This window comes from Heloderma suspectum, chromosome 4, assembly GCF_057233095.1.
Source record: "Heloderma suspectum isolate Gila_16-S chromosome 4, 16-S_ref, whole genome shotgun sequence".
In the NCBI taxonomy this organism is placed as follows: domain Eukaryota; kingdom Metazoa; phylum Chordata; class Lepidosauria; order Squamata; family Helodermatidae; genus Heloderma; species Heloderma suspectum.
In genome coordinates this window covers 272814562-272840955 of record NC_139461.1, presented here as the reverse complement: position 1 = coordinate 272840955, position 26394 = coordinate 272814562, and the positions used below count along the sequence as shown (strand labels likewise).

The following is a 26394-nucleotide window of genomic DNA, read 5'->3' as shown; positions in this document are numbered from 1 at the left end:
ATGACACTTGTTGCGGTATATTGGATAATGTGGAATAAAAGCAGGAAATAACACTACAAAAGCGGTATATTGAATGCGTAATGTGTCCCAACAGTTATCAGTGTACTTCAATACCGCTATAATGTACTTCAATACCGCTATAAAGCAGTAGGGTAGATCTAGCCTTAGTTACTTGCAGTCAGAGTTTTAAGCTATAACATGCTGGTGTTTTTTGTATTGTGGTCCCACCCCATTTGCCTTTGGCACCACCCACCACTGGAATGCAGCCCCTGAGAGCTTCTCTGAAACTGAATTCTGTTCTTGGGCTGAAAGAGGTTAGCTGCTAGGCCTTAGAAGGGTGAAATCTAGCTTGCAAACAAGTTAGATTTGACCTTTTTCATACTCCAGAGTGCTCTGGATGCCATTTGTTTAAACTTGGGGCGGGGCAGTGGGGGGATGGCAGGAGCTGCACTGGGGAACGGCAGGGGCTGAATGTGGCCTGCAACATGCTTCAATCAATCTTCTATCTGTGAGCTTTTTAAACTCATGCTTTTCATTCTATCCCTAGACTGAAGAGACTAGCTTGAGTTGTCATCACTGACAAACTGCTCCCTTCCACTCCTTTCACACAACTAAGTCTCTACGTAGCAAGCAGCTGGGTATGCGGAAACAACACGCTTCTCTTTAAATGCAGGGTTGATCCTGAAGAGAAACAGAAGCTCTCGATGATCATTCTTATGGTGAGTGCCTTACTATGGCTTCTTGACAATAATGCACAACACGTACTGACTTTTTCATAAATGTATTTTTTATTATGTACTGGAACTGTCATTATCTTTTTTATTATCTACTGGAACTATCATTATGGTCTGGAAAAATTGGACACTTGCATCTTTAGATAACTCTAGAGTACATTTTTATTAGCCTAAAATACATTTTAGAAGAATGTACAATGAGAATTTACCTCTTCTTCTTCAATGCACCCCAGAAATAAGTATAACAAAGAGGGAAATAGGCATGTGGAACTGAATGTTCTAAGCATTTTAGGGGTTTGATTTGAGAAGTTAGGATAGTTGCTGTGATGGTCTCTGATTCTAGGAAAGCATTACACAAACAAGGCACTTGTCTTTTCCATATTCTGTGGTTGACTCGTTTCCACTTACAGCAATGTGAAACAAGGTTTTCTACAAAGAAGTGACAAAAAATGCCTGCCTTTAGTTCTGTGGAAGTACACTTTAATTTCATTTATATAGTGGAGGTCAAGGCCTTCCACTGTTTCCTCACTTCTAATAATTGAAAAAGTAGGTCTTGAATTTGAATTGTACTTCACTGTGAATTAGGATTGTGGATGAGATATTGATCTATGCATATTGCTCCAGAGTTCTTTGAATTACTGACACGTGTCTCTAATGAGGGCCCTTTCATGCATCTATTAGGGTTGTGGTGACTGTTTTCTTTGTACTCCATCTTTCTGCTAGTGGGCAGCCCGTTGTGTGCTGCTGTTGCCATGCACAGATTTAAACTTTTGCATGAAACCTTGTCACTGACTGGCAACACCCTGTTCCATGAGTAGAAGGGGGAAGAGCAAAATAATGTGCTCACATTCCTTTTTGATCTTCCCTTCCTGTGGCCTTTTCTGTTACCACCCGATGAAAATCTTTATTTCTCTGGCTGCCTCCACCAAACCAGCCTTAAAATTCTCTGGGTCTCAGGTATCTACTTTAGGTAGTGTGGGGGCTGGTGTTAGACATGGGGTGGGTAGTGCAAAGAAGAGACCACAAAATTTCAAATAACAAGTTTAAGATTTACTGGGAAAAATGTCAATAGGAAAAAGTTTTAAAAACCGAATGGATACACAGGCGCGTGCACACGCATGCACACGCACCCCATATGAGCAATAGGGATAAATTGGCACAGGTGAACTCAGTGGCACGGAGCACTTTTTATCAGCTTAGGCTGGTATACCAACTACGCCCTTATCTGGACAGAGATAGCCTTGCTACAGTTATCCATGCTCTGATAACTTCTCGTCTGGATTACTGCAATGCGTTATACGTGGGGCTGCCTTTGAAAACGGTCCAGAAACTTCAGCTGGTCCAAAATAGGGCAGCAAGATTGTTAACAGGGACTGGCCTGCGAGCTCATATTACGCCAGTACTTTTCCAGCTGCACTGGCTGCCAGTCCATTTCCAGGCCCGATTCAAAGTGCTGATGTTAACATTCAAAGCCCTTAACGGCTTGGGGCCAGGTTACCTGAAGGATCGCCTCCTCCCATATGTGCCTGCCCGGACCTTAAGATCATCATCAGCGGCCCTTCTCCGTGAGCCCCTGCCAAAGGAAGTGAGGCGGGTGGCTACTAGGAGGAGGACTTTTTCTGCTGTGGCACCCGGGCTCTGGAATGAGCTCCCTAGTGAGGTTCGCCTGGTGCCTACATTGTATTCCTTTCGGCGCCAGGTGAAGACCTTTTTATTTTCCCAGGCATTTTATCATTTTAGCTTTCTAAATTTTTATCTTTGCTGTTTTAAATCTGTATTTTAAACTCTTGCACTGCTGCTAGGTTTTATTGTGGTTATATTGTTATATTGTGGTTTTAATGTTCTGTATATTTTAAATTGTTTTATCGTGTGTTGTTTGGATTTAATTTTTGTGAACCGCCCAGAGACCTTCGGCTATTGGGCGGTATAGAAATTAAATAAACAAACAAACAAACAAACACATACAGCTACTGAGCAGGGCCTTGCTCTGTAGCTACCCATCTAGCTTCCTTCAGTGGGGGCACCCAGAAGAGGGCCTCTGAAGATGACCTAAGGGTCCAAGCAGGTATATACAGGAGGAGACATTCCTTTAGATACTCTGGTCCCAAGCGGTGTAGGGCTTTAATTTGGCTCAGAAATGGACTGGAAGCCAGTTAAGCTGATGAAGTACTGGCATCACATGATCATATTAGCCAGTCCCAGTTAGTACCCTAGGAGCTCTGTTTTGAACTAACTGAAGTTTCTGAACTGTCTTCAAAGGTAGCCCCGTGAATAACACATTGCAGTAATCCAACCAGAAGTTACAAGAGTGTGAATAACTGTCTCCAGGCTATCTCCATCCAGATAGAGTTGCAGCTACTATATCAACCTAAGCTGATAAAAGGTGCTTCTGGCCACCAAGCGTACCTGTAGACCCTGAGTACACAACCTGGGCCTGTGCAAAAAACAAATCCCTCCACTGCACAAAATGTGCCTACACGTGGACAACTTGTACGTATGTTGGCTCTGTGCAGAAGGGCGAAGGAACACAGGGAGACCAAGGGTGGTGCCCACTGATCTCCCAACTGCACAAAATGCGCCCACACGTGGACACCTTGTACATATGTTGGCTCTGCAGAAGAGCAAAGGAAAGCGGGGAGAGCAAGGGTGGTGCCTACTGTCAAAAACCCAGTCCTCTCTCTGTGCTACCAGTGTCTCTTTTTGGCTACGTTAACAGGGCTAGTGAGTTTGATGGTATTATGAATCAAAGAGGGACACCATACTGCTACCTTCTATAGCAACTTGAGAAATTGCAGCCCTATGGCACAAAATAATTGTCAGACATCACTGTCACACTGTCTTTGCTATACTGCTAATAACTAAGTTCTGTATTTATACCTATGTGGAAATGCCAAAATGAAAAAGGCACCAAAGGAGACTGCACCAGAAAGCAGACCAGTAGCTCTGATATTAGTTAGAACCCCACTTTGGTTGGTTGTTAGATGATGCAGTGGAAGCCACTGTGCATCTGTAATTAGGGATGTGCAAGGATATCATTGGATCTGCATTTTTAAGTGCACTGATCTGATTTCCACTTCCTGGACTAATATGGGGGATCAGAACCCAGTTAGCCTTTAGTTTTTCACAGTTCTTCTTTTTTTTAATCTATTTTTAATTTTATTTTTATAAATGAAATAAACACTACCAACAATATAATCAGCATCTTCAGTTTCCAACAATACAGTATTCTAAGAAAAAAGAAAAAAGGGAGGATAGCAAAAGAAGGAAGAGAAAGGAAGAAAAAAGAAAAAAACAGAATTATATTAAACTTCAATAAGAACAAGCCAAATATCCAAATAGCCTTATAGCACAGAAATAGAAGCAAAGAATCCATTTCCATTGGCCATAAATTACCATTCAGTTAGGAAAAGGAAACGTTCCTCCTGTGCAAGCACCGGGTCATTGCTGACCCCTAGAGGGATGCCGCTTGCACTGGCATTTTCATGGCAGACTATAGCGGGGTGGTTTGCCATTGCCTTCCCCAGTTGTGACTACCTTTCCTCCAGCAAGCTGGGTGCACATTTTACCGACCTCAGAAGGATGGAGGGCTGAGTCGACCTGAGCCAGCTACCCGAGACCCAGCTTCCGCTGGGATCGAACTCAGGTCATGGGGAGAGTTTCGGTTGCAATACTGCAGCCTACCACTCTGCACCACACGAGGCTCTCCATTCAGTTAACACGTATTAATAAACATTAAACGTTTAGCCAACAAGGAATAGTAATAATAATGATCCCATAATGATATTAATAGTAATAGTAATAATAATAAAAAGGGGGAAGAGGTTTAAGAAAAGGACAAAAACAGGAACAAATCATTTGTATATTTTAAGTAATATATCAGTTTTTCACAATTCTTCAAATTCTGTGATACAGTTCTCGGTTCAAAGAATGTACCAAAAAGTGTATATAAAATGTGCATTTTAGGTTCAGATGCATACAAAACCATGTATTTTAGGATAAAATGCATACAAACATTTGTATTTTGTGGGGGGGGGGGAATGTTAAAATGATGCAGATTTTCATGTGGCCTTTAAAAAGAATTACAGATTGATGCAATAATGGGACCGAATGGATCTCATGCAAAACTGACATGGAACAGAAATTGACCAATCCATCCCTATCTCTAATAAGTACATGGGATTAAGTACTTTCAAAGTTATACTAAAGCCATAGTATCTGAAAGTTGTTGTCTTGTTACCTCCAGATCAATAGCGTAATTCGTACAATGTAGAACAAAGTTTCAAGAACCACACATGAAATCTTAATAGCAAAATATAATGTCTCAAAGCCTCTCTAAGATCCATACAGAGGTCTCTTGTCATTTTATGGATCAATAGACTCTTAAGATAAGACGCTGATAGGCGAGTGCAGCCCAGCCATGCTCCTTAGCAGTTGATGAAAGGGGGGGAAAGAAAAGGAGATTAAAGAACGAAGCCCTACTGTGTCCTAAAATGGGGGTGGGGTGGGGGGAGGGGTTAGAAACAACTCTATCAGAGTTCCTCCTTAACTGCCTGTTATAGCAATATGCTGAATTGCTCCTTGGTGGGGCTATTTTAAATTGATATCCCTTGCAGCACATCGTCTTTTTCAAAAGCTGTAACATACAGTAATATTTTTTCCAAGCTATCGCTCAGGAGGGGAAAAGAACCACGTAATTTTCTTCGTTGAAAGCGTTCCTTTTTATCACCTTCATTGCTTAGACATCTTGTGTGGTAGCCACAAACGATTCTTAAAGAAGCATATGTGTTTTTAGGAAGTATGTTATTACTATACAGAAAAATCTTTCTCTCTCTCTCTCTCTCTCTCTCTCTCTCTCGTTCTTTCTCTTTCTTTCCATCTTTTTCTTTTCTTCCTTCTTTCCTTAAATCCAGTTCCAGTGTTAAAAGTATGCGAGTGTTTTACTCAACCAGAATAATAAGAAGAATGGGAACATCGGAAGCTGCCTCATGCTGAATCAGACCATTCGTCTATCTAGCTCAGTATTGTCGATACTAACTGACAGCGGCTCTCTGGGTTTCAGGCCCAGGTTTTTCCAGCCCTACCTGGAGATACCAGGGATTGAACTTGGGACCTTCTGCTTGCAAAGCAGGTGCTCTACCACTGAGCCATGTCCCTTCCCACAATGTACTTGGAGGTTTTCTTATGTAAGCCCTATACAGCTCCCATTCATTAGGGCTAAATGCAAGCAGAATTAACAGTGCAACCCTATACATGTCTACTCAGAAGCTCAGTATACTTACTCCCAGCTTGTACGTGTACAAGACTATAGCTTGTGTCTCAAGGAGTTATTTTGTGGGCTCTCCTTCATATACAACCTCTTTGTAATGATCATGTAGTTCTATCTTTTAAAACTTCCAAAGAAAGGGATAACACTGCTGTCAAGTGCAGCTTCTTTCATTGTCCAGATATTATTACTGTTTGGAGAAGTTTCTCTCCTCCCAGTTCTAAATCTGTTCTCCAACAAACTCCTTGTGTACCTTCTTAAGCATCTCTGAATGGCACAAAAAGTTATTCTTCCTTTTCTTGTCAGCCTCTAAGAGATTTAACATTTGCTGGCAATGCCTTTGCTCATTTGTCTAGTTTCCCCATGCTTTCAACCTTACATCATACATCATGCATTTCAAACCCTTTATCATTGCTCCTGTTCTTTTCACCCTCACCAGTTTGTCAGTAGTATTTTTTTTTAAAGGCGAACAAAACTACATGCCCTACTAGAACTGAATACCTTCAGATTATAAAAACAACAGAGTCCTATAGCACCTTAAAGACCAACACATTTATTCACACAAGCTTTCTTGGTCTATAACACACTCAGCCAGATGCACTAGGTAGATGGTGAAAATAGATGGTGGGGCTGTTCACATGTAACGGCAGCAAATCTTGGGTTAATCAACCCGTGATTTCCTATGGTGCCTGCCGGGCACATTCTGCCACCTTTTTGAACATTCAGCCTCCAATTGAGCGAATGAGGGGTTGCTGCATGACATCTGAACTTGGACAATATAGGTTAATCATGGGCTAAAGTGCTGTCAGTTAAACTAACTACTAACTATAGATTAAGTGTGGGTTGTTTAACCCATGATTAACCCATAGTGTCTGGGGTTGGACATCATGTAGCAACCCCCATCAGCCTGATCAGGGGTTTAATATTCCAGATGGCTGCAGAATGAATCATAGAATCATAGAATAGTAGGGTTGGAAGGGGACTATAAGACTATCAAGTCCAACCCCCAATGCTCCCAGAAAGTGCTGTGGCAAATTGTGGGTTAATTAACCCATAATTTGCTGCCATTACATGCAAACTAGGTCAGTGAATTTGTGTGTATTTTTGCGTGCTAGCTAACAAAAGCTTATGTCATTATGCACACCTAAGAGAGCTTGCGATCTGTGTTCCTTTAACAGCAAGCCTCATGCCACATAGCAATCTGGTTTTGAAACTGAGGGGACTTTCAGATTCAGCCTGTGCTAGAGCTGGACCAAACTTTCAATAGGATAAAAGTTCAGCTCTAATAGTGGAAGGGGTGGGGTGGGACGGGCTTTCAGTGACGAAAGAGAGGATGAACCTACTTCCTCTCTTTCATAGCTTGGAGGGCATGATTTTCGGGGAGAAACTTACTGGAGTTCTATAAAACTTCCTTGGAGTAGCAGCAGCCATTTTAGATTTCTTAGAATGCCTTGTTCTAAGAAGGCATTTGGGTTGGGAAATGATGGCTGCCACAAAGAAGTGGTGGCTGCCATTTATCACCCAGGTAACAGATAATTCTGGCAGTCTAAAATGGCTGCAGCCAGGCTGACAGAGTTTTGAAAAGCTCCAGTAAGTTTCACTCCCATATATGCAGATGCACAGAGTGGCCCTCTTCTCTAAAAATCACTGAAATCTCCCCCTAGTTCATGGTGAATTGGGTTGTGAAATGAGATGGGAGCATTTTGCCCAGCCCTAATTTATGATATGGAATAGAGTCTGCTATTGCAAGACAAAAAGTAAAAAATGGCACTGGGTGTGTCAAGCCCTTGCACACATTTGATTTAAGTAAGTCTTTGGCTCCTGGCCAATTAATTTATCTAAATTTTAACTGCCAGAATACTCTGTTGATCTTGTGTCAAGATATTAACATAGCTTCCCTTTTGGAATGTATTCAGTTAGTGTTGAGAAGAGCAATATTTTTCCAATAGAGTACTCATATTACCTTGAGCAAAGACTAAAAACATTCATGTAATTTAAAAGAAAATAAAAGAGGAACAGTAGTTGGGTTCCACTGAGCTATGGCCCCTCCATTACAGAATACCCTCTCCAGAGAAACCCAACTAGCACCTACTTTCTTATTTCTGGGGTGTCAGGCAAAGACCTTGTTATTATCTCGGGCCTTTTAATACTCTGTTTATTTCTTATCTTTGTGATATTTTTGATCTTCTTGTTGTGATGCTTGTTATTTTGGCCCTTGCTGCTTTTAATTGATTGTTTAATGTGCTGCTTCTGATTTGACGCATATGGATTTTGTTTGTGATTTACTGTATGTCACCCTGTGAGCTATTTGCTACCAGGAGACTAATAGAATGTAATAAATAAATAAATAAATAAATAAATAAATAAAGCAGCTGTGGAGAATTACACAACATGGAATAAATAATATCTGAGGACATTCACTCTGCATAAAAGACAGTTTTTCAGGGTTTTTAGATGAGTTGCTAAGAAGATCGGTATTCATCACAGTACAAGGTGTCAAGGATGGAACAAGGAACAGTGGAGTGAAATAAGAGTATGTCATGGAAGCAAAATAGGGAGAACCAGATGTTTGATTTCTCTTGCCTGGATTATTCTATCCTGCATGTTGCAGTTGACTCCTTTGCTTCTTCTGGATGCCATCATGGATGGGAACAAAATCTGTAGGTGTTATATTACACATCCTCCTGTATGCCTTATTCACAGATGAAATGTGGGTCTGTCACAGCTCATACTGCAGTCTCCCTCTCATAAGCACAAGCTGTGAGCTCGCCAGGTGCTCCTGAGAGCTCCAACTGAATTGGGGGGTAGGGGTGGCCTGAATACTCCTAGCAGCTGTGTGGGCAGAAAGTTTCAGTCTGTTTCCTGCCTCCCAGCTGAGCAGAGCAGAGGAAGCTGCTCCAGCTGGTCTAAGGACTATGGAAGCAAGCAAGCTCCCAGAGAGCAAGCGATCAGAGCAAGCAGACAGGGGGAGCAAACAGGAGTTGGCCAGGGGAGTTCGGCAGGAGAGGTCAAGGGGGAGGCTCCTAACATTTTTTTTTTTTACTTTTTTCATTTTTAAAATTTATTTGTCTTGTAACACATACTTCCATACCAATGGGACACTGTTTTTAACATCCAGTGAGTAGAGGACCAGGCACAGGCTACTCTAGAACAATCAGAAAGCTAGACACCAAAAGGAAAAGAGATTATGGAAGGACAAGACTCTCCAGTGGTGGTGACCTGCAAGGTGTGTGCAATGTTTGTTTTCTTACCTGAGAACAACATGGCCTATATGTGCAACAAGTGCAAGTTGATCACACTACTGGAAGAAAAAGTAAGAGGACTGGAGCGGTAAGTGTCGACCCTCCAGGGAATAAGAGAACATGAAGAGTTCTTGACAAAATGGTGGAACTACAGCAGCAAAGTGAAGTATAGAAGCTAGAAGAGCAACAGCAAGCTGAGGCAGAAGTGGGAAATGCTAAGGTGAGGAAAAATGCAGTAAAGGATACTCACTGGAAAAGGGTGACAGTTAGGAGCAGAAGAACTAGAAGCCACTCTGCACCAGTGGAAGCAGTGGAACTATGGAACTGTTTCCAGGTACTTGAGGATGAGACTGGAGGACAGCCTGCAGAGGAAGAATTACAGGGGAATCTTCATGAGAGTGAGCAAGAGGATGAAGGTCAGTCAAACAGAGGCTATGAAACCAAGGCCTGCAACAAGAAGAGAAGACTAGTAGCAGTGGGAGACTCCTTGCTGCATGGGATCGAAACCCAAGTACGTCGAGAAGACCTGTGGACTCGCCAGGTATGCTGTCTCCTGGGAGGATGGATTAGAGACATGACTGAAGGGTTGCCTGCACTCATAAAGCCCACTGACAGGTATCCCTTTCTTCTCATCCATGTGGGAACAAATGATACTGCCAAGTGGAGCTACGAAGAAATCACATCAGACTTTGAAGCTATGGGAAGGAAACTCAAGAACTTTGGGGCCCAGATAGTTTTCTCATCCATCCTTCCAGTAGTTAGAAGAGGGATAGAAAGGGAAAGAAAAATACTCTGGGTGAATGACTGGCTATGAAGGTGCTGCTGACAAGAGAGATTTGGATTTTGGGACCATGGGCTATATTTCCTGGAAGATGGACTTTTGGCAAGGGATGGGTTGTACCTCACAAGGGCTGGGAAGAATGTGTTTGGCCACAGTATGAAGAACTTCATCAGGAGGGCTTTAAACTGAATCCTATGGGGAAGGAGATGTAAAGTTGGGGGTAACAATGGACCACAATAGAGAGCACAGCTCTAATAGCGCCCAATAATAGTCTTCCCAAACGTGTAGGAAGAAAGCCAGACCATGAAGCACATGGTCTTTGATGTCTATATACTAATGCCCAGAGTACGGGAAACAAACAGAACAAACTTGAACTCTTAATACGGGAGGGAAATTATGACTTCATAGGTGTAACTGAGGCTTGGTGGGAAGATTCTCATGACTGGCAAACATCAGTTGAAGGATATAACTTGTTCAAAAAGAACAGGAGGAACAGAAAGGGAGGTGGGGTTGCACTATATGTTAGAAATATATATGTCTGCACAGGAATACAGGAGGATGAGCTTGGTAGCCCCATCAAGAGCATCTGGGTTGAAATAAATGGAGCAAAGAATAAAAGGAACATGGTGGTTGGAGTCTACTACTGGCCACCCAATCAAGGAGAAGATGAAGATGAAACTTTTGAAAAGCAAATAGCCAATGTTTCAAGGAATTATGATGTAGTAGTAATGGGGGACTTCAATTTCCCCGATATTTGTTGGGAGACAAATTCTGCAAAACATGGCTCCTCCAGGAAATTCCTGACTTGTGTAGTGGATAACTTCCTCCTACAGAAAGTAGAGGAAGGAACTAGAGGATCGGCTAACCTTGACTTGATCCTAACCTACAGAGGTGACTTTGTGGATAAAGTAGCAGTTACAGGAACTCTGGGGGAAAGCGACCATGTTGTACTTGAGTTCTTGGTTCTAAAGGAAGCAAAAGCCTAGTGTAGCCAAACGTGTACCCTGGAACACGTTTCCTACATTTTAGGAAAGCTGATTTTAATAAACTCAGAACAATGATAAGTAAGGTCCCATGGCAAGCGACTCTAATGAGAAAAGGAGTCCAAGATGGGTGGGAGTTTTTGAAAAAGGAAATACTCAAGGCACAATTACAAACAATTCCAAAAAGGAAAAAAAAGGTGGAAGGCAACAGAAGAAGCCAATGTGACTTCACAAAAGCTTAGAGATCACCTGAAAACAAAAACGTACACATAGAGGAAGTAGGGATGTTGGAGAATTCCACCACGGACTCCAGTGAGGCCGGATTCTTTAGAATCCGCCCCCCGGAGTCTGTGGCAGAACGGGGCAATCCCCCCCCCCATGGAATCCCCCCAGGACGGAGCCTACCTTGTGGCAGCGACGGCTCTGGAGGTGGCTCTGGGTGGTGTTCTGGCCGCTGCCAGGCTGCGGCCACAAATGGCGGCTGCTACGCCAGCCACCATTTGCGTCCCTGCCAAGCCGTGATAGGCTACGTAAGTATGTACATAGCCTATCACGGCTAATGCAGGGATGCAAATGGCGGCCGCTACAGCAGCCACCATTTGTGGCCACAGCCCAGCAGCGGACGGAGGTCCGGCTGCGGGAGGCCCTGGCCAGTGGCTCCACGGAGTCGCAGTGGAGCGGAGCCGGACAGGGAGGGTTCCAGGGGGGGATGGAGCGGCTCCCCCCCCCCCCGCAGATGGCCCCAGCGGAACCAGGTAAGTGTTTCGTACACCCCTAATAGGAAGTGCAAGAAAGGACAAGCAACAAAGGAAGAGTACAGGCAGGTAGCACAGAATTGCAGGGATGGTGTCAGGAAGGCTAAAGCTGAGAACAAGCTGAGGTTAGCGAGGGATGCTAAAAGCAACAAAAAAGCTTTCTTCAGCTGCGTGCATAGTAAAAGACAGAGGAAAGAAATGGTGGTTCAGGTATTAAATAAGGATGGCAAAATGATAACCGATGACAAAGAAAAGGCAGAAGTGTGCATTCCTACTTTGGCTCAGCCTTCTCCCAAAAGAGGGTCTGTGGCCTCTCTGGCAAAGGCGAAGTACAGGCTGAAGGGGCACGATTGCAGCTTGAGATCGATAGGCATATGGTCAAGGAACACCTAATTACTTTGACTGAGTTCAGATCTCATGGGAATGCTGATCAAATTTGCAGATAACACAAACTTGGGCAGGATAGCTAATACTTTGGAAGACAGAAACAAAATTCAAAGGGATCTTGATAGACTGGAGTGCTGGGCAGAAAACAACAGAATGAAATTTAATAGGGATAAATGCCAAGTTCTGCACATAGGAAAAAGAAACGAAATGCACAGTTACAAGATGGGGGATACGTGGCTCAACAACACTACTAGCGAGAAGGATCTTGGAATTGTTGTCGATCACAAGCTAAATATGAGCCAACAATGTGATGTGGGTGCAAAAAAGGCAAATGCTATTTTGGGCTGCATTAATAGAAGCATAGCTTCCAAATCCCGGGAAGTACTAGTTCCCCTCTACTCGGCACTGGTTAGGCCTCATCTGGAGTACTGTGTCCAGTTCTGGGCACCGCACTTTAAGAAGGATGCAGACAAGCTGGAGAGGATTCAGAGGAGGGCAACCAAGATGATCAGGGGACTGGAAACAAAGCCCTATGAAGAGAGACGGAAAGAACTGGGCACGTTTAGCCTTGAGAAGAGAAGACTGAGGGGAGATATGATAGCGCTCTTCAAGTACTTGAAAGGCTGTCACAGAGAGGAAGGCCAGGATCTCTTCTCAATCATCCCAGAATGCAGGACACGGAATAATGGGCTCAAGTGACAGAAAGCCAGATTCTGGCTGAACATCAGGAAAAACTTCCTGACTGTTAGAGCAATACGACAAAGGAACCAATTACCTAGGGAGGTAGTGGGCTTTCCCACATTGGAGGCATTCAAGATGAGGCTGGACAGCCATCTGTCAGGGATGCTCTGACTTGGATTCCTGCATTGAGCAGGGGTTTGGACTCGATGGTCTTGGACTCGTAGGCCTCCAACCCTACAATTCTATGATTCTATGTAGGGATTTGTGAATTTTATCTGGGAGGTTTTCAGTCTATGTACCTCTGATTTTCTGAAAACCAAGGATGCTTACATCTCTGAAGAGCTATCTAAAGTAATGACCATCACCACATCTTGTGATCACGAATTCTGTAAGTTAATGTGTTATGTGAAGAAGTACTTCCTTTTGTCCATCTAGAACCTACTATTATGAAGATGGTGCAGATATAGAAGTTTATAATTTAATAAACTTCTGTCATGCTCTTCTCCCTTCAGAGGACCCATAGGAAAAGCAGTGATGCCTATGAGGCAGTATCCCAACTTCTAGCCTGCAAGGGCTATGAAACTCAGCTACAATTCTGAGCATGACATAGAATATAGAATATAAACCTGCAGTGCCGAGTCAGAGAACTTGCTTGGTATGAGTGGCCCATCAAGCATCAGAATGAATTTGTAATGAATATCATTGGCATTTGTGATAATTAACTAGTTGGAACTGATATATATTCCTTCCTGCAAGTGGTATATTTTCTGCAGATGTTGGCAGCTGAGAGCCCTGATATTGTCATCCCTAACAGATGGAGAAATTGTGAGTCAAGAAGAGCCTAAAGTCTTTATATTCACTTTTAAATAGCAATTTATAAAATTAACCAAGTGAAGTCCATTCATAGAATCATAGAATCAAAGAATCATAGAACAGTAGGTTTGGAATGGGCCTATTAGACCATAGAGTCCAATCCCCATTCTCAAGACCCTCATGGACCAATGTGTTTTGTTTGTTGAATTCAAGTCCCTTGCCACAAGTTACATGGATGGAGACTGTTGTGTACCTCGTGTTGTGTGTCACTGTGCCTGCAGAAATCAGTGTCAGGTTCTTTTCATGGATGTGGCTGGACTGTAAGAACTCAAAACCCCCCTACTCTATAGCACAATCTTCCCCAACCTGGTGCCCTGCAGATGTGTTGGACTGCAACACCCATAATTCCCAGCCAGCATGGGAATTTCCATGCTGACTGAAAATTATAGGGTTTGGAGTCCTGCACTTCTGGAGGGCACAAGACCGCCTAAGCGATTGGTGCCAGCAGCTGGAAGTCAACACATAATTGATCTGAACCTGCTACTGCCACACAAAATAAAGTTGTAAGGGCAGGCCCTGACACAACGCTTATCACTGGTCCAACCAGTCTTCCAAATACTGGATGCAAGCTTTTGAGCTAAGCATGCCTTCTGCAGACATGCCTTACTCCTGGGTGTTAAATTCTTAAACATAATAGAGTTCGGATTCTGAATTCGGGCACATTTTGTATCCTGAACCCTCTCAAGGCCATGTCACACATTACGCAGGGGCAGACCTGAGTTTATCACACTTATCACCAAGTGTATGCTCAGCAGCAACTTACAGCCACAGTTCCCTGACAAGTGTACCTGTATGATCCACATGTTTGCAAAAATATTACTCTAGCAATTCAGCATTGATTTATTTGTTTGAATACACATTTGGAACATCTAAGCCAGAAGATGCATTCTCTATCTCTCTCCCTGTTTGACATTTACTTGTACCCTGCTTAGTACTCCTGCTATTAAATAACGATGTTTAAATACCAGACCCAAAGAGCAAACATTTGTCCAGCCCATTCCAATTGTAGTCTGCCTGGATGAAAGGAGATTCTCTCAGATTTTTAAAAATGATTATCCAGTGTATAGAGAATATAATTGTCAGACCCACTAAATAGTATCAGACTATTTAGAATGTTTAATAGTCTTTGTTAACCATGTTAAGATCTTGCAGATAATACAAGTAACTTGTGTGTGTGTGTGCATATGTGTATTACAAAGCTGATGCACAAAGAGGCTGAACTGAATATACTTCTGCATACAACTATAAATATAGCATTTCCAAAGTGGCAAGTGTTTAACTTTGCGACTTATATAATACCCTTTTAAAATAGCTGAACATGTACGTGAATTACATTTCTGTAAAAATAAAATCTAAAAAGCATGATTGTTTTTTAATAGTCACACGTAAGCCACCTCTTTCTTTGCTTGTTTGGATGTGTATTTTTCTTAAAAGAAAACCAAGAGGGCTGAATGGAAAATTTTCATGCACTAAAGCAGGGGCGGACAGACATCAGGCTTGTGGGATCTATGTTGTTGTTTTGCTGGAGCCCTGAAATCAACTCACCAGAGCCAGATGCAAATGATGGCTCAAGGTGGAGCCAATTGCTTACTGCACCCCATAAGCCATACAACTTGGATAACCTGCATGTATCTGTACTGATCTACATCTGAGTTACTGCAGATCACGAAGCCTAACACAAAACTCTGAAACTGGCCAACAGAGATGTACAAAGACCTGGTCAAAGGCAACCAATGAAAAGTCATATTTTACAGGTGAGGAACACCTGTAACAATGAGAGAAGTAATTAGCACAAGTTTAGCCATTTGGTTACTTGCAATTTTACTTCCTATTGTTAAACTACCTGGAGTTCGAAATACTTAGGGCACAATCCTATGCACGTTTAGCCAGAAAGAAGTCCTACAACTCCCAGCATTCCCCAGCTGATCCATGCATTCCCCAGCCAATCCATGCATTCCCCAGCCGATCCATGCATTCCCCAGCCAATCCATGCATTCCCCAGCCAATCCATGCATTCCCCAGCCAATCCATGCATTCCCCAGCCAACCATGTGCTTAACCATCTAGTACAAATCACCCAGGGTGCTTCCAGATGGAGGGCTCTTATTGACACCAATCAGGAGGCATTGTGCAACTATCCCGTCTTTTTTCCTTAATGGATTTTCTGCAGTAAGAAAAAAGACAGAAGAAGAGGCATCGTTGTTTAACCTCCCCACCACCACCAATTCAGTGAATGAGGCAATGTGATGGCAAGAGAAAATCCTTGTCTGGAAGCACTCCCAGAGATCTACCAGTAGATCCTGATCTACCTCCTGCCATCCCCATGCTAGAGTTACCACATGCCAGCTTATTTCATGCTCTAGATGGGATTGCTCTTAATTTTTGAGCCTGGGATTTTGATAGGTGTTGCTGTAGCTGTTGATTGCAGTTATCAATGTAATGATTCCCTGATTGGTTTGGGAGGTGCCCAGCAAGTAGGAACCTCATTCCCCAAACAGTTTCTCCTTGCTAGCAAGCTTGGATAACTGATACCTTCTCCAGTAATCACACATGTATATCTTCCTCTTAATTACAATCACTTGACTTGTTTCTCTCTGTTTTCTCTTTCTCTCTTACTTTTTATTATTATTTAGGTGACACAAGCGTGGTTCTAAGCACTTAATTATCCTCTTGGGATGCATTTCATTTATTCATTAACACAGAAACTGGAGCCGTCGCTTGCTTTATTTCCCCATACTTCCTCATTTTAAAAATATTGAAGCAAATGACACGGGTGTGTGAGATCAGCCAACCCGCACCTCCTGAGTCACAGCCTCTGTTGTTGTTTGGATGGCCTAGTGCCACACTGAGAAAAGGTTGCAGAGTGTTGTTAGAGGTTGTTTGTTTGGCAAACGGAAGCTCCTTGAAAATTGGAAGGTAAATCATGTCACTGGTTTGAGCCAAGTGTGCGTGCCGCTGACTTGAGAACAGAAAGCCACATGGCGTCAGCAAGGCAGATGCCAAATGCTCTGGCACGAGGCTTGCAGCAGCCTGCTGTTTCCTGTAGAGGGAGCTGGCAAGACCTCTTCTGTCCCACCTCTATCCTGCTCAAGGCAGGACAGCTGTGCCACTTGCCTGAATGACGGCAGGTAGCCCACAAAAAGCAGGGGGATCAGTTCACACGCTGCTTTGTCGCCTTATGTTCTCTTGCATGCTGTGACTCAGCAGGCAACCAAGGGGGGGGGGGGAGGCAGGAGAAAATGGGAAATTACTAATTAGGCAAACCCAGGCCTGGACTGGATTTTTTCTGGATTCATCATTTTTGCAGTTATCTCCCCCACCCCCCACCTCCCACAAGTTTACACCTTCATCAGAATCATGTTATAGCACTTCTGTCCTGGACTGTACTACTTCAGGCTGCAGATGTGTGGGGGGGCATGTTTAAATGGCCCCCGATACATAATAGGGATGGGAGAGAAGTAACTTTGGTTTGCATTTTAATGCGAACCTACTTAATTTTGCACTTTTGAACCAATATGTGGACAGAAACTTAGTTATCCTTTGAAATTCACACTTCTCCAAATTTTGCAATGGAGAAAAATTCAAAAAATGCAAACGAAATGTATATATTAGGGGAAAGTGCATATAAATACACACACACACACACACACACACACACTGCCTTTCATCAAAAAAAGAATGCAGGGTAGTTTACAATTTAAACCACCACCACCACCACCATAAAGTACAATCAATATAAATATAAAAATAAACAGATTAACAGATTAACAGCATACTGAGGTCTAAAATCCTCAAAAGGCTGGGGAGAATAAAAAGTGCTTTGCCTGAACCCTAAAGGATAACACAGTAGGTGCCAGATGAGCATCCCTGGGGAGGAAGTACCACAAACAGGGCACAACAGCCGAAACTGCCCCCTCCTTGCCTGACCTCCAGCAACAGGGGACTTGAAGAGCATTAGCAGATGATCTTAACATCTGGGCAGACTGATAACAAGATAGGCATTGCTTTAGTTGTTGTTGTTCAGTTGTTAAGTCGTGTCTGACTCTTCGTGACCCCATGGACCATAGCACGCCAGGCCTTCCTGTCCTGCGCCCTCTACCAGAGTGTGCTCAGTTTCATATTCATTGCATCGGTGATGCTATCTAGCCATCTCATCCTCTGCCATCCCCTTCTCCTTTTGCCTTCAATCTTTCCCAGCATTAGGGTCTTTTCCAGGCAGTTTTCTCTTCGCATTAGGTGGCCAAAATAGTTGAGCTCCAGCTTTAGTATCTGTCCTTCCAATGAGCAGTCACGGTTGATTTCCTTTAGGATTGACTGATTTGACCTCCTTGCAGTCCAGGGGACTCGTAAGAGTCTTCTCCAGCACCACAGTTGGAACTCATCAGTTCTTCAGCACTCAGCCTTCCTTATAGTCCAGCTCTCACAGCCATACATTACTACTGGGAAAACCATAGCTTTGATTATACAGACCTTTGTCGGCAAGGTGATGTCTCTGCTTCTGTAAGCAGGACGACAATATGCAGCCTTGTCGTACTCCTTTCCCAATTTTGAACCAATCAGTTGTTCCATGTCTGGTTCTTACTGTTGCTTCTTGGCCCTTGCACAGGTTTCTCAGGAGACAGGTAAGGTGGTCTGGTACTCCCATCTCTTTCAGAATTTGCCACAGTTTGTTGTGATCCACACAATCAAAGGCTTTAGCATAGTCAATGAAGCAGAAATAGACTTTTTCTGGAATTCTCTTGCATTCTCCATGATCCATCAAATGTTGGCGATTTGATCTCTAGTTCCTCTGCCTCTTCGAAACCCAGCCTGTACTTCCGGTAGTTCTCGGTTCACATGCTGCTGAAGCCTAGCTTGTAGGATTTTGAGCATAACCTTGCTGGCATGTGAAATGAGCGCAATTGCTTTAGATACCTAAATATTATTTAGGGCTTTAGAAGTCAGCACCAGCATCTTGATTTGGGTTTGGATACAAAGTGGCAGCCAATGAAGTTCTTTTGATTTTTATTTGAATGGCAGGGCTGCAGCCAGCCTTGAGCAAATGCTGGGCTTTGGTAAGGGGCAGCCGTGCTTGTTCCTTCCTGCGTATCCCAAAAGTGCCTGCAGCTCAGAAATTTGGAGGCTCTTCACCATTGCTTTAGTTCCTCACTGTCTGCCATCTGGAATCACCAGGCATTGGAGTAGTAAATCCCGCCGGGAGGCCCCTGAAGTTTTTTTCACACTGGTGAGATATGTTCCCAGCAATACCTGGTATATGTCTTCCCCATCCCTCCTTGCCTCTCTCACTCTTTTCTTAAGCTCACAAATATCATTCCTTGATCTGCAACAGAAATAAAAGCAAATGCTTGCAGCAGCTTTTAAACTTGATTATTCAGCAAGAATAAATGGAAAGGATTGGGAGCCCTGGGCGAGCATTTAGATCAGTTTGGAAGTGAATTATCTTCTGAATCCCTGGGATGCATTTACATTTATCAGAGACTTGGAGGTGCCTGTCCCTGCCAGGCTGCCTTTCTTCCCCCCACCCTTTTTCTCCCTGTGGCACTTTTGCTGAAAAGCCAGAAAGCTTCATGCTGGCACTTATACCTCTACAGTAAGAGCTTCCATGTCTTTCTAGTCAATTTATCTGTAGCTGCAAAGGGGTTGCAGTTGGGAGGGAAGGGCACTGAGCAACTAGCAACGTGTCCGGTGATCCAGAGCAGCATCAGTCAGTCAGTCCATATATGGACTGGGAAGCCTGACATCGAGTGTCCTTCATCTCAAGCTAAATCATCATGCCCGAGAAGATGCAGAGTGCAGCCAGTTAAATGCATGCTGAGTTAGTGAAATGGAGTAAGATTGGTGGCAGTGGCAGGGGGTTAAGGTCTACCACTGAAATGCCTCATTGAGAGGGCTTATGGCCAGAGCTCTTCAGAACACTCCGGACAGAACACAGCCAACTCTGCTGACACAATTGTCCTCTTTCATCCCTCACTCTAGTTTCATTTTGCTAGGAATATACACATACATAGATTTGATTGCAGTCTCTCAGTCTAGAGTTACATGTGCCTGCAGAAGCGCCCAGTTTCAATCTCTGGCATCTCTATTCACATCCTGGCAACCTCCAATTACAGCAGGGATGGGCGAGCTTGTCTTCTGTCTAGAGCCTCATTCCCTCATGGGTAATTGTCAGGTGTCATATGTCAGCTGTGAGCAACCAGATTACTCATAAGGGGAAATTGCAGGTTACCCACAAGGGAATGCAGCCCTCGACAGCAAAAGGCTTCCCACTCCTGCTTTTAACTGAAGATTTCAGGGATTGAACTTTGGGCCTTCTCCATGCAGAGCCTCTGCTCTATCACTGAGCTATGGTGTTTCTCTTGAACTGGAAAAAATGGAGGCAAGGATTCATTGTGGCAGATTTGGGGTGGGCGTACATACGTTGCAATCCTCATTTTGACAACACAGGATTTACTACCAAACATGGCTTCTGAGGACAACCTGATGCATTAAAACTAACAATCCGTTTCTTCTCCAGTGTTCTCTGACAAAAGCACGGATGCCTCAGTCCAGTGAGTGTAAATTTGTAGACTTGACAGAAATTATTTGATTGCCCTTTATAGAGCAACCTTCCCCAACCTGGTGCTATCCAGATGTGTTTGATTACAACTCCCACCATCCCCACCGGCACGGCTATTAGCTCCGGCCCTACCCAATGCTGGCATGCTGTCCCTGGCAGATTTTACCCAAGCGAATGGCACCGTCATGGAGAAAAAGCCACGGTGGCTTAGTGGTTAAGATGCTGAATTGCAGACTGGAAGGTCAGCAGGACAGCAGTTCGAGACCCGAGTGCTGCGTGACGGAGTGAGCTCCCATCTTCAGTCCCAGCTTCTGCCAACCTAGCAGTTCAAAAGCAAGAAATTGCAAATAGATAAATAGGTACCACCTCGGTGGGAAAGGTAACAGCATTCCGTGCACCTCGGTGTTCAGTCATGCCGGCCACATGACCACAGAAGCATCTTCGGACAGCGCTGGCTCTTCGGCTTAGAAATGGAGATGAGCACCCTGGAGTTGGAGACGACTGGCTGGGGACAACTTTACCTGTTTAAAGTCTCTAGCTCCTTCTGACACTGAATAATGTATGTAGATGTCTAACTACTAATGTGACATTTAAATAAACTTGCATATTATCAAAACCTCCATATAAGTTCCTCTTTGAGATACTGAGATGTTAAAATAATTTACTGTTTAATAACTAAAGCCCAACCACCACCTTCGAAAACTGTTCGAAAACTGCTACAAGTTACAGGAAGCCAGATTCCAGCTGAACATCAGGAAAAACTTCCTGACTGTTACAGCAATACGACAATGGAACCAATTCCCTAGGGAGGTGGGGGGCTCTCCCACGCTGGAGGCATTCAAGATGAGGCTGGACAGCCATCTGTCAGGGATGCTCTGACTTGGATTCCTGCACTGAGCAGGGGGTTGGACTCGATGGCCTTGTAGGCCCCTTCCAACTCTACTATTCTATGATTCTTTTGTTGTTAAGGGGAAGCATGTGTCATTCTTTCTGGGCATTCTCTGATAGATTTCCACAACAGTCACCACACACTGTATGCATATCTATTGGAGGGACCACACTAGTCATAACTCTGGGGGACAGTTCTAGCTTTTCCAGATTATAGCTTGAAGCACTATGAAAACCCACAAACCCAGTTGGACAAAAGACCATGGCTGTCATGCAAACTAAATGTGTGAGTGGGGGCTATGAGTAGTGTACAATATTGCCTGCAAGTCTCTCAAGTCTCTCAAAAACTATTGTCTGAACAACAGAGCCAAACAACAAGAGCCAAATGGCATATTTGCACTACAGACTTAAACTAGTAGTTCCTTCTCCCCAGGAAACCCTGGGAACTATTGTTCTCAGAGAGGGGAACTACAGATCTTTAATGGAGAATTTTCCGCACTCTAACCATGTGTATTTCAATATATTGAACAAAAATAGGTACACCCTCCACATAGATGTACTCTCATTCAGTTAACCCTCGCTGGTTAGGGATCCTGCTCTGTAGCATACTGAGCAGAGAGGTGAATCCAGCCTTGCATGGATCGGGGGGGGGGGGGCTTGAATGTCTGCCCAAAGAATTGTAACAAAAGGAAAATCCCACTGGGAAAATTGTTTCTGTGGTTTCATAATGGTGCTTCAGCCTCTGTCTCTCAGCATCAATTGATTGTGAAAAACCCATGACTTGAATTAATTGAATGGATAAGGGTGGCTGGCAAGCATGAAGTAATAGAAATCTCTGTCCATTCTAATCACTTTTGCTGCAGACCCTGCCTCTGGATCATGCAGCGTACAGGGACAGCTGGTGTCTAAGCTTGATAATTGCATATGCGGTTCACCTATATTAGTTTGGATCTGGAGATAAATAAGAGTGAGCCTTGTCTGAAATGAAACAGGAGGTGAAACAAACAGGAGGCACACATGATGTCATGTCTTTCCAACTCTGTTGGAAAGAGAGATGCCTTGGAAGGATGAATAGCTGACCATTGAGAAGGCTTTCTAAAGTAAATGGACTGAGCCATGCTGACTTGAGGACCAAAATAACTTGAAAAGATACAACAGAAAACTCCCAACAAAAACAGAAATGGGTTTTGTTTCATTTCTCCAAAGCTGGGTGTTTTTTTTTTTTCTTTTAATTTGCTAGATGTTCAAATGATACAAAACAGATTAAAAAAAAAAAAAAAAAGACTTAGCACCCAATATTGGGGCTCTGCATTCAGCAATGTTTAACACCCAGCAGTTCCCATTGTAAGGCTACAATATATCATTGTGCCAAGTGGGAGCAGAACTATCAAAATACAGCTTTTCATAAAGACTGGCCAATAGGCATTTGTTCTGTGGCTGTTTCAGCCATTATTAAAGTCACCAGCACAGCCTTCCTGCACTATATATTGGATATATTGGTACATATCGGACTGATTCTGTCTAGTCTAAGAGGAGGACTGCTGTGAGCAGTAACCGTAGTCATTGCTATCTATGACAAATAGAGAACAGATTTAGTGTAACATAAATAACTGTCCCTGCTAAGAAGGTATCTCAGTAACTGTGGCAACAATACTGGTGGTGTGCAGAACATAGCTGCTTAATCATGTGCATGACCTTCTATATACTTCTTTATATGTAAAATAAGTTTGGGTCTGTGGGTGTGGCCTGAATTTGGCCCTTGGTTTACTAATTGCCTGTTCCTGATGTATAGCATAGGTAGGGTGCCTTTAATGCAGGGGTGCACAACCTGCAGCCCCCAAGGCCTTAATTGTGGCCCCTGTGACCCTCCCTGCCACTGCCACCAAATTCCCCCAGGCAGCCCCAGACAATTTACCACTTCTGCCGCTTCCAGTTCTGTTGTAAACAGACCAGGCCTTGTTTGCTTTGCTTGCCAACTTCTGTCTGAGACAATGCTCTCGCATAAGGCTCTATGACTCCTGCTGTCTGAGTGTGCGTGCATATGTATGTGTCTGTATATGCATGTGCATGAGCACTTCATGCAGCCCCTGAGCCAGGATCACATGAGGCCTTCAGGGCCAAAAAGGTTAAGTAGCCCTACTTTCATGCTAACAGTTGCCATGCATGCATCAAAGTTGGTTCCTAGACTTTTACAAAATTATCAAGTAACTTTTTTTTTTCTTTTGAACCAGCTTTTATTATACTGAAGGGATACAGAACACATGAGTACCTGCCTCCTTTGTTTTGGGGAGAATGAGACCATGTGTTTGTAATGGATTAAGACCACGAGTACTTTCGTATCCTCATAACTTATTTACATAGAGAACTGTCCAGACAATCATGCAAACAATGCATTCCTCAATTCATTACTATATCACTTCCCTCAATACCTATTTATAGTCATTTTCCTATATTTATGCAGAGTAAGCTAATGGCTAATTCCACAGTTCCAAAATTGTGGTTCCTATGACTTCTGAATTTTCTGTTCTCTTCACTAGAGCCCTTTAGCATTATTGAGGCTTTTGTGCTGTTAGCTGGAAGTGAAATTAAAATGGAAGTTCCACACAGTACTAAAATATCCAGCCGTGCCCTTCCCTATGGCACTTCTCTAATGTTTACCTAACAAGCAAGTTCTGTTCAACAAAGGTCCCTGCAATATTAATTAAATGTTTCCTCCTTCCCATTTTATTGCTTCCTGTTCAACACAGCTGAGGGACTAATGATGAACTGACCCTTAATTATTCAGCTTCTGTTCCCCACAAAGGACTTTAATTTCTGGTTTCCTTGCATTTTTCTCTTTTTTCAAAAGTGGAGAGTGCAAAAGCTGGTTTGAAACTCAACATTAAAAAAACTAAGATCATGGCATCTGGCTCCATCACTTCCTGGCATATAGAAGGGGAAGAAATGGAAGCAGTGACAGATTTTATTTTCTTGGGCTCCAAGATCACCGCAGACGGTGACTGTAGCCATGAAATTAAAAGATGCTTGCTCCTTGGGAGGAAAGCTATGGCCAACCTAGACAGCATAGTAAGAAGCAGAGACATCACCTTGCCGACAAAGATTTGTATAATCAAAGCTATGGTTTTCCCAGTAGCAACGTATGGCTGTGAGAGCTGGACTATAAGGAAGGCTGAGCGCCGAAGAATTGATGCCTTCGAACTGTGGTGCTGGAGAAGACACTTACGAGTCCCCTGGACTGCAAGGAGGTCAAATCAGTCCATCCTAAAGGAAATCAACCCTGAGTGCTCATTGGAAGGACAGATACTGAAGCTGAAGCTCAACTATTTTGGCCACCTAATGCGAAGAGAAAACTCCCTGGAAAAGACCCTGATGCTGGGAAAGATTGAAGGCAAAAGGAGAAGGGGATGGCAGAAGATGAGATGGCTAGATAGCATCACCAATACAATGAATATGAATTTGAGCACACTCCGGGAAAGAGCGGAGGACAGGAAGGCCTGGCGTGCTATAGTCCATGGGGTCACGAAGAGTCGGACACGACTTAACGACTGAACAACAACAAAGCACTATTTAGCTATAAAAGAAAGAAAGAGGGGAAATAATGCAAGGAAAGTGGTAATTAAAAGCCACCCCTTGCAGGAACAGAAGCTGGATAAAGATCCATTTATCACTAATCCCCCAACCACGCTTAACAGAAAGCAATAAAATGGGCAAAACCTGTGAACAGGAAGTGTTTAAATAAAAACAGTAGCCCTTAAAAGCCTCAATAGTGTTTTGCCTTTCCACACTGGACTGGCTGGTTCTGCAGTTGCTTATATTGCGAAGTAAATAAATAATAAAATGCCAGAAATCAAATCTTAAAAAAATGTGGGAGATCAACACAGCAAACACTTTCTGTTCAACAATTTGGTAACAAAATCATTTTTATTCTCTGCAAAAAGTGAGTGAGCTTGTGGTAATGCCAGAGAAAAGGGCCAGTATACAAACAACCCTCAAAGAAGCAACAGAAACCTTTGTATCTGAAGATCTACTCAGCTTTGGGTATGCTTTAATAGCATACCCAAAGAGCCATTTAACAGATTATGGATTCGCAAACCCAAGGTTTGCCAACAGGTGTACACTAAACATAGAACAACACCCAATTATGACACTGTGATGACTGTACCTCTGTGACATGTATTTCCAAACATGTTTTTGTCCCATTCACACTTCACAGCTTCAGGTGTGTGCTTAAAACATCTTAGATGTTCCCTTCAACACAAATGTAATGTGTTAAGTTGCCCTAACTCCATCCCTTGACCTGGGATGTTTTTTGTGCTTCAAGCTAACTTGAGGGCATCTGACAGGCAGATGAAAGAAATGAATATAAAGACTCTTTGTCTCATGGAGAAACTGAAGTGCAACAAATGTTTGCACACCTGAATGTTAAATCTGAACTCTGAATCAGCTGTATCTCAATCCTCTCAACTATTTGGCAAGACTGAGTGCAAGTCTCCCTTACTAATTTACCAAACAGTGTTATTGATCATGTCTGTAGCACAATTAAAGTATGTGACATTCTTTGAACTCCTTATTGCATTCATCCTTGCAGTAATCCTGTGAGGCAAGTCATTCATATTATCTTTTTAGCGACTGGGAGCCTGAAGCTGAGATACACAGCAACTTGACCAAGACCACCTTGTATGCAGCATATACTTAGGCCCTAAAGCCTAAACATTCTGTCCCAGCAGTCGCTGTTACACTTGCACAGGTCATTGATTTAAGGTTCCTGAAAGCCTACCTAGAGAGGGGCAGAGCCTTAAAGTCCTGCTTTAGATAAAATTTGGTAAACCTGGCTTTCCCCGTTCTGGATTCTGCCAAACTTCCAGAATCCATGCCAGAATATATTTTGTATTTTGGTTTCTGTGGCTGTCATAAGGGCCAAAGGCCTTTCTGCAGAGGCTTCCCATGACAGCAATATCTTTCGAACGGCAATGAATCTTGCTGAATTTTAGTAAACCATCAGTTCTGTACTAGAGTAGTTTAGTAAACCATCAGTTCTGTACTAGAGTAGTTTTGGTATGGGTGGAATCATGAATTTGGCAAGATTTTTAGGCCTGACCAGTATTTCTTGTTTCTGTAGACAAACATATAAAGCTCTTCTAGTCCAGGGATGAGTATTAGTGATCCACAGAGATTGCTGCTTTACACAGAGAGAAGAAAGAGACATCCCCAGGAGCTGAAATCTAAATAACCTATATGAGTTAAGAAATGGG

General features: G+C 43.2%; 1 pseudogene across 1 annotated transcript in view; it reads left to right on the top strand.

The window, feature by feature from the left end:
- The first annotated feature begins 547 nt into the window (after window positions 1–547).
- LOC146348724 (disks large-associated protein 4 pseudogene) overlaps window positions 548–26394 on the top strand; it is a 277479-nt pseudogene continuing 251632 nt past the window's right edge. Inside the window, exon 1 of the transcript XR_014790706.1 lies at window positions 548–719. The product of XR_014790706.1 is annotated as a disks large-associated protein 4 pseudogene (transcript). The remainder of the gene's footprint in view (window positions 720–26394) is intronic.